The sequence below is a fragment of the Notolepis coatsorum genome, assembly GCF_963971535.1.
Source record: "Notolepis coatsorum genome assembly, chromosome: 13".
In the NCBI taxonomy this organism is placed as follows: Eukaryota; Metazoa; Chordata; class Actinopteri; order Aulopiformes; family Paralepididae; genus Notolepis; species Notolepis coatsorum.
The window spans coordinates 64,979,662-64,988,344 of NC_140177.1; positions in this window are offsets into that span (position 1 = coordinate 64,979,662).

The window sequence follows — 8,683 nt, forward strand, 5'->3', positions numbered from 1 at the left end:
AAAAGGTCATTCGCGGGCAGGTTGTCGCGTTTGGTGGGGAGAATGATTATCCTTTTAACTGGCTCCACCGTTCAGAGTCTATACCGACCCCAGGATGACATTGATATATTCCCTGAGGTCGGTAGGTGTGCTTAGGTACCGAGAATATGCGAGTCTCTCTCTCTCTCTCTCTCTCTCTCTCTCTCTCTCTCTCTCTCTCTCTCTCTCTCTCTCTTTCTTTCTCTCTTCCTAAGTGGGGCAATATTCCATGTACACTAGGCATACGTTTTATGCAGATTTTCACATCGTGAGGAGCGGGTTAAAAGGATCCAATATTTAGTCTGTTTATTAGCTGGAGGTTGCATGCAATGGGAGGTCTGAACGGATGCGATTGGGCAATATCAAATTTGGCAATGCACGGGGGGATTTTGAGTGATGGCGGTTGTGAGATTAACCTACACCGTGGTTTTGTGGGGAAGTAAAGTCAGTACGTTCAGACCAACCGAATGTTAAGGAATGCCTAAATGTTAAGTGTATAAAAACAAAGGGGTCCGGCCGGCCCCTAAATTATAGATATAGGGATTAAACGATGCATTTGTTCTGGAACAATTTAAACTGGGTGACGCCTTTGACCCTGTATGAGCCCGGGCACGACGCTGGCTAACAAGTTAGCTGTGAAACTAGCCGTGCTAAAATATATAGGATGGAGAAAGTGTGCAGTGTTGTGATTTTAGGTGGTGGGAGTTATGATTAATTGTAAGCGATCGTGGGGTTCGTTCACAAAATTGATGCAGTGGTTCTGACGAAATTAATTGCGGTAATAATCGAGACAGTCCCGTGCTGTGATACTGGGAGTCTTGGCTTCCGGGAGCAGTGGAGCTTGTGTGCACACTGACGTCGGGAGTCGCCGGCTGATGACGTAGGCTGGATTAGAAGAGGTTATTATTATTGAACAAACCGGGATGGGTACGGGGCGAGTCGCTAGTTTATATTCGTTTTGGATGGTGGATTAAGCGCTTATTAAAGTAGGTGAATCGATTACATGATGACGCCGAGGTACACTTGGTGCTGAGAAGCTCGGCGAACAGGAGAAAAGAGTACTTTGGGTAGCGTTGCTAAGCAGGCTAGCCTCGGGCCTCGGCTACTATTTTTGGTAAGATAAATATTTCCTTGTGATCAGATGTTAACAGTGTTGGAAGACTCGTGTAATGCTGCTATCAAATAGGATCCGGGAGGTGGCATATACTGCGTGAAACGTGGGCTATGTTGGGAAAAAGTGGGTTGAAACAGACGATTTGTGGTGATATATGTTGTTCACGCTGGTTAGCTGGAGAATGGATTAGGACGAATCAAAGTGGTGGCGGAGAATGGTTAACTCATGATTTGGCATGTTATTACTAAATCCAACACATTTTAACTGTTATTATTAATAACATGCACTTACGTTTTTGGTTTAAATTTAGTTCACTTATTCAATCAATTTTAATCAAACTTATGTGATTAAAATCTATTCAATTATATGACGTGTCCCTTTGTTGCCTTAATTTTTAAAGTAAATCTATTCAATTATATGAAGTTTCCCTTAGTTAACTTACTTTTTGTAAGTAAACACTACACAGTAAATTTTGCAGAGTAAATTTTACTCAAACTGAGTACATTTTACTCAAACTGAAAGGAAGAGTTTCTGGAAGACTTCGAATGTGTACCTGAGACCAAAGAGAGGAAGAAAACCAATAGCAGGTGCTTAAAATGAAATGGACAACAGTCTCACAACATTGTAAATGCCCCTACACTTGACCTTGCCTCACCCTGCAAGGTAAAGTGTACACAAGGTGCACATTATAAACAAACTGTTCTGTGCCAATATTCAAAACCATGAAGCCTCTCCGCTCAAATAAGTATGGCTATTTGGACAAATCTGAGATGAAACAACTACTTACAGTAACCGGATCACTGAAATTCACATTTAACCAAAACTTGAAGGAAACAATGTTATTTTTGACATTGACTTTTCCCTTTTCCCTCTGCAAGGGTCACCTTTCTTACCAGTATCTTATTCTTGAGGTTGGTCACTTTTGGAGACAGCCTTGTACAATCCAGCTCCAGGAAGAGTTTCTGGAAGACTTCGAATGTGTACCTGAGATCAATGAGAGGAAGAAAACCAAAGAAAATGGCATAAATAATACAGGTTCACCAAGGTAGGTTAGAAAAATTTAAAGGCCTTTAATTCTGTGTACCTTAGTTCCTTGGGATAGGCAAGATTCACTGCATATGCCAACCCAACTAGCATGGAGCAAGCCCATGGGAAATTACCCAGAGCAGTCAGAACTTTCACGCCCTCTATGACGATACCGATGTCGTCGGGATCCTCTGATGTTTCCTTCTTGATCGTGTAGATTTTTGTTGTTTGTACAGCAAGGTCCTGCGACACACCATCTCCATCAGCATCCTGAAAGGGCAAGAAACTTTAGACTGTACAGCCACAGGAGAAGGTCTTATAATTGAACATCTCCCAAATTCCTTCCTTCCAACCTTTGGACAAGAAAACCAATGGCCGTATTCACAAAACAATCTCAGGCTTAAAGTTGCCCCCAACCCTTTTTTCTCTTTTAACATGTGCTTCAACTTACATCATACTCCTTTAAGAGCTGATCTGTAGATTACCCAAGGTACATCACCAAGCCCCGAATGGCAACATCTCTGGTGATGTTGATGCTCGGAGCCTGAAATGACACAAATAATCATTATTCTTCAGTATATTGCAGTGTGGAGGATGTGAGCAACTGCATCAACTGTGGGCCTATGGACGCCTTTACCTACTTCCTTACTGTTCATTGACTAGTTCAGCTTTTAACACCATAACCCCCCATACTAGTCACCAAACTCGGGGACATTCACATATTTTCAGAGTACATAATTATGAAATGAGTTTGTGTTTTGTCGCCTCACGCACACACGTGTGTTGTGTGTAATTACCTTCCATGGTCCAGTAATTATTATTAGAACTCCGAGCACCAAAACTTTGCAATTGGTTATGAATCCAAACCAGTGGAGTTCTCAATAAGCTGGTAAAATAAGAGTCCATCTCAAAATAAACAGAAATGAACCAAATACAATTTGAAAACTATTTTCCAACCAGGTGCCCCACATTAACCAGCCGCCAACTGTGTATTTAAAAGGTCTGCAACTATGTCATACTCTTTGTTGTAGAGAGAATGACAAGCGAACAATACCTGCTGTATATTTCATATAAGCAATGATATTCCAGCAGTTTGACCACAACATCCCTGAAAATATTAGCAAACAGAAAAGTCATTGAAGAATACCTCAAGTAGGATAGCCTTCAACCTCATCCCCACGGCGCCACCCTTGGACTGGAAGAGGGCCAACAGTTTTGGAGTGTATTCATCCAGCTTGGACATGAACTGTGATTCAAGGTGCACCATTGTGATTCTTTGAAACTCATCCTGGAGACAAAAAGGAACATTGAAGCCTCAAATGGTACAAGTACATTTCTAAAAACTGTATAACCATGAAATAAATAAAAACACAAAATCCATCCTCCTCACCATCACTGGCCTCTAGTAGGCCTACATAAGAATGGTCAACAGTCTGATTATGGTGACTCGCAAACACGTCTTGCTTAAAATCACTAAGAAAATAGCCTATATGGCTTCTGTTTTTGTGTTTGAGAAATGTATTGTATATATTTGTGCAAAAGTCACAACCTTTAAATACACAAAAGACAGTTTCGTGCCTCTTCAGATGCCTTCCAATATGCTGAAAGTAGTTGTGGTAGTATTGACGTTGAATTTCATAATTAATAGGTGTGAATAATTAGAGAGTCATAATGTAGGAAAAACAGACATTCTACACCAACCCCCTCTCATAAGCAGACTGAGAACAGTTACAGGTCATAAAGCCCCCTCAAGCTAATGTAATCAGGAGACAACAAAGACTATGTAAATAAGTTGCACCCCACAGATGAAATGGGGACTCAATCTAAATCCTGGTATATTTAACACTGTTATATTATCTGGTAAATAAAGGTTGGTGTAGGTAACTTACAAAGAATACTACCATTTAGAATGTCACATGAAAGAAAGGGTGATTACACTCTTGTTATAGAATTCTGGTTAGTACTGTATGGTAATAGGTAGGCCCTTCTGTTCCCGGGAGGACGACGACGACGGGGGCCATAGGCAGGCCCCCTCTCTGTCCAAACATGAGAAAGCTATGACCCAAAGGAGGGGGTGATTCACACCACCCCACCAGATGACATCACACCAGCCCCCACCCGTGGGACAAGACCCAACCTCCAGAAGAACCAGCCGGATTGGAGGACCATATTAGTAAAATGTGCTATTATTGGCTAGAAATTATAAGATATAAGGGGCGACAAAGTGTTAGACTGGAGCCCAGATCCCAACCCCGATCTGCGTGCTCCCCGCTCCCCACCATCGAGAGACTGCTGCTGTGCTGTTGTATGTAAGTAAGCCGAAATGGACACACCCTGTTTGGTTAGAATGTAATGTAAACTTAGCTTAGAAACCAGGCTTGCTTACATACAAAAAGGGCTTACAGTATTGTCAATGTATGTTCAAATTATGTTAACGAGTAACTGTTTCTGTACATATTGGGGTTTGAGAATGCAAACCTTATTGTGATTTCTGTACACGGCAGCCCTGTTAATGTTTTCTGATAATCTTTTGGATGCAAAAGGCAACTTCTTATTCACCTTGGCCTCTGGCTCAAATAAATGTTGAATTGAACTATAGTTCATGGTTTGTCTGGCTACACGTTCATTTCTTCATCTGCTTTAAGTCAGATGAAGAGACCAACAATTCTATCAACATGATCCCTTCCTCCTCCTTCCAGATAAGCAATCCCATTTGTCCTGTACTACAATAACCTTAGATTATTGTAGGATTCTGTATGAATTTACTACATAGTCCTTCACTGTAGGACAATGGCGACTGCAAACTAAACACTTAAAATTAATAATTCCTGGCCTTGAACTTTCTCCTGCTGCATGGTATCTGGATAAATGTGTGCGAAGGGCACCCTGTGTTTTGAATGTGCAAGGACAACCGTCATGTAGACATGGCTGGGGTTGTGCACTACCGAATGTTGTGTGTTGTAGTCTGTAATGCTTCAGTAGATTCCTCCTTGTAGTAGACAATGATTTGCAGATATTCCAAGCCTAAAATAAGTAAAAAAGTAATTAATTTACATACCCAAGTAAATGGAAGATTGTGCCACTTCTACAAGAAATATTAGCATGTTCACAAAAAGAAAATAGGGAAATTACACTGTGTTGTGGCTGATAACGTTACAGCTTAGCTAGCATGATAGCTAGTTAGCAAGAACTCGTTGGCTAATATAGGCTAGCTAGCTAGCATGCGAGCCGACAGCATGGTGCCTGGCTGTTGCCACGTTTTAATCTTAACAGGTGGGTTACCGTGTCGGGCCCGTGCACTGAACACACACACAAGTCGCGGCACTTTGCGAGCGTCTAGAGGCTCTGGTTGCATTTTTCGCCCCAACATATAAATACTGTTCGAAAGATAATTTTTTTGCCGTTCTAATGCAACCTCACTCTACCAATTCCGTGCCTCGGTTCTCGAGTTACATGACGATGTCAGGCAAGCGTCTTTTTAGCAAAAACTGGTTGGCTAGTATAGGCTAGCTATAGCAAGCATGCAAGCTATGTAGACGCATTAGCGAACAAAGATAAGATAGTGAAGGGGGAGTCGAAATAGACCTTTCCCCGCTGTCAATCACGCAGAGAATAATAACCAATAAGATTGCCCGATTTCTTAAGGCCGCGCCCCTTGAAATAGAGCCGCCATGATGTCTCACAGATAGCCAGTCAGTCCGCGTGTACCGCTTCCGCAACGGATTCTATTTCCGGGGTTGCCCTGATTGGCCGTGACGGCCACGTGACACGCCGCGGCCACGCCCCGCGGCAAAACGCCGAGGCTGCTGTGTTTCACTGCCGCTTCCCCACTTCAACGCCGCAGCAGCAATTGTCGCGCCACATTTTTTTTCTGAGTGCAGAGCTGTTTAATCACTTGCCCCACTGCCTTTCACATCGCGCCACGCTTAATCATTTATCATATAACATTTGAAAGGCATACATTGTTGTCATACAGAAGTACAGAATACTCTTATCCAAAATGCTTCTCATTGTCGCGCCACATCTCCCGAGTGCAGAGCTGTGCCCCACTGCCTTTCACATCACGCCACGCTTAATCATTTATCATTTAACATTTGAAAGGCATACATTGTTGTCATACAGAAGTACAGAATACTTTTATCCAAAATGCTTCTCATTGTCGCGCCACATCTCCCGAGTGCAGAGCTGTTTAATCACTTTCCCCACTGAGTTACCATACACCATACGCTATACAATATACTATGCAATGTATACAACTCTCATGGTTAACGGTAGAGAATAGGCTGGTTTTCAACACAGTTAAATTTTTCAGGAACACTGTCTTTTCGTCTCAACCTGTTTTCTTATACAAACAAATTGTCAGATGCAGTCAGGTTCATTCTTATTTTAACAGCTCTGCACTCGGGAGATGTGGCGCGACAATGAGAAGCATTTTTGGATAAAAGTATTCTGTACTTCTGTATGACAACAATGTATGCCTTTCAAATGTTAAATGATAAATGATTAAGCGTGGCGCGATGTGAAAGGCAGTGGGGCACAGCTCTGCACTCGGGAGATGTGGCGCGACAATGAGAAGCATTTTGGATAAAAGTATTCTGTACTTCTGTATGACAACAATGTATGCCTTTCAAATGTTAAATGCAGCGGCGGCCTCTCTCGCTGACGCGTCTGCTGTCGCGGGGCGTGGCCGCGGCGTGTCACGTGGCCGTCACGGCCAATCAGGGCAACCCCGGAAATAGAATCCGTTGCGGAAGCGGTACACGCAGCCAGTCCTGCATTGTTGAGAAAATGGTTCTTAGATGTGCTTGGGGAACGTGCAATAATGACCAGAGATATCCAGAAAGACTAAAGGGAGCGCGTTTTATACATTTTCCGAAGCCTAAAACACAGTTGGATTTTTTTTTAAAGTGGATTAAGGCTTGTGGACGGCCCCATTCACAGCTGAATGTGGACAAGATCAACAAGAACAAGGCTGTATGCTCGACGGTAAGCCCGAAAAATATGCTTCAGTAATATATGCTTCAACATTTGAGTTAAACAGAAGTCATCACTTGTTATCTTATATACTGTATATAGATAGATAGATAGATGGCTAGCCGATCGTTAGGTAGCCAGCTAATCATGTCTCCTCTCCAGACCTCAATCAATGTTGCTAATGCTAAGCTAGCTAATGCTAATGCATGGTTTAACGCCGCCAAAAAAAGTCTCCTAAAACATTCCGATCAGTTCATGAGCTGAAGGAAAAGTACATATAGCTACAGCTACTTAGTCAACACCCTTGGAAATTATGAATTGGAAGTTGTCCAGTTGATTCTAACAACCGAGCTAACGTTAGCTAAATGTTAGTGTAAAGGTCCAAACCCCCCCTCCTAATGTACAGTTTCCTCCCCCTCATATGTATATATTTTCTGTTAGGATATCTTTTTAACAGTACTGTATATTTGCATATCTTGTATGTCACAAATGTAACAGTACTGCATCTGTATGTCATAAATGTCATGCTATATATCTGTTGTGTATGTCATAACTCATAAATGTCATTATGAATTGAAAATGGGGGAGCCTTTTTCTCTGGTCTGCATCCCCTTAACTATTGTGTGTATTGAGCTGTACTGTATTGTACCCATTCTGCAATCTGTTAATACAGTTGTCAATCAGCTACTGTAGCATGAGTAACCTGAATGCCTTACAATGTCTGCGATCCACTTTCTCTTCTCTGTCATGCCTATCTCACCTTATAGCATTTTGTTGGCGGGGATGGACCTACTGTGCAATATCCAGACCTATAAAAGCTGATGGGACCACATGTAAGTCGGTGCGTCCATTGCCAAGGAAAAGACGCCTGCTTGATCCTGACAACCCCCCATCTAAAAAAGAACTACTGCAGGAAAATACTAAATTGTAAGTCCTGAAGACTGGGTATTGTCAACGTCCTTATAGGCGGTATTGTCTGAATATTGTGATGCGTTAGTGAAGATGTGAATCACTAACTAAAAACACCATTTGCATGTGTGAATCAGATGTCATTAAATGCTCATATCTAGTATTAATTTGTGAACCAAAGACACTGCAAGTTCTTGTTACAATCAAACAACAATACATAAATAATACTGAGACCAAATGTTATGATTAATGAACAACATGGATTTATTAATTAAAGTGCATGTATTTGATTATGATTTTGATACTTCACAGGAACATCAATCCCTCTCTGGATGTCATCAACCACCAATCAGAGCTCAGTTATACAGCTACACAGACGTGCACAGCTACTCAGACTGAAGGAGAATGTAAGGGTCTACCTTTCTTTTAGGAACTGAGAAGCATGATCTTTAAAAAATGCAGCAAGTCTGTGCAGTAATCTTTCCATAAATTGTATGTCTGGGAATATTCTTTCCACAAAGATATCTTTCTGCGTAAAAACTATGAATTCACAGAATTGGCAGCCTGTCACCATAAGTTGTCCTTGTATTTGCACATAATAGTCGTGCGTCTTCTTCAATGAAATACTGCCCCCCTCATCTT